The sequence below is a fragment of the Uranotaenia lowii genome, chromosome 2, assembly GCF_029784155.1.
Source record: "Uranotaenia lowii strain MFRU-FL chromosome 2, ASM2978415v1, whole genome shotgun sequence".
NCBI classification, from domain to species: domain Eukaryota; kingdom Metazoa; phylum Arthropoda; class Insecta; order Diptera; family Culicidae; genus Uranotaenia; species Uranotaenia lowii.
In genome coordinates, this window is record NC_073692.1 from 431099220 (window position 1) to 431099891 (window position 672).

Below are 672 nucleotides of genomic sequence, written 5' to 3' on the forward strand. Positions count from 1 at the left end.
TAGCGCTTTCCCGATCGAACATGTACCTGTGTCGAAAGAACGAATCGATGGGATGAATGAAACATGAGACTTGACTTGAGTGAGTTTGTCAATTTGCGACTGCATTGAGATTTGATTGGAAACTCTTCAGGAGAAAGTTTGTTTTTTTTTGTTCATTGAGAATTTTCCTAAAGTTCAAAACCTACCACAGGGTCATGACGACGTATGGCGTCCAGCACCAAACGAATACGACCACAATCGTAATGGTCAACCGGAGTGTCCTCTGGCGGGCTCGCTCGATGTGGGTCAAATCGTTGCATCGAAGTCTCATCGCTCCCGTATGGCTCGTGTCACTCGTTTCTATTCAGTCCAGTCGATCAGGGGTGAAAGTTTTGTGGATTTCCGGAATGTGTTTGTGAGGATTTCCAGTAGATTCCAGGCACAGCAGACACGTGGCAATCGAAAAAAGAGTCAGAAAACCAAAACTAATTAGGAATCAATGGCAAAGAGCATAAAGCAACTTTCATCAGAAAATTCCGTTTTGAATACTAATTGGCAATTTATTTTCTCGTTTTCAATATTGATCATAGTAAAATCATCAGATTTTAAAGCTGAAACAGATGTTAGAGAAAAAAGTCTATGAAAGTTAAAATTTATCTCGGGTCAGACTCACTTTCATTAATCCAACAAATT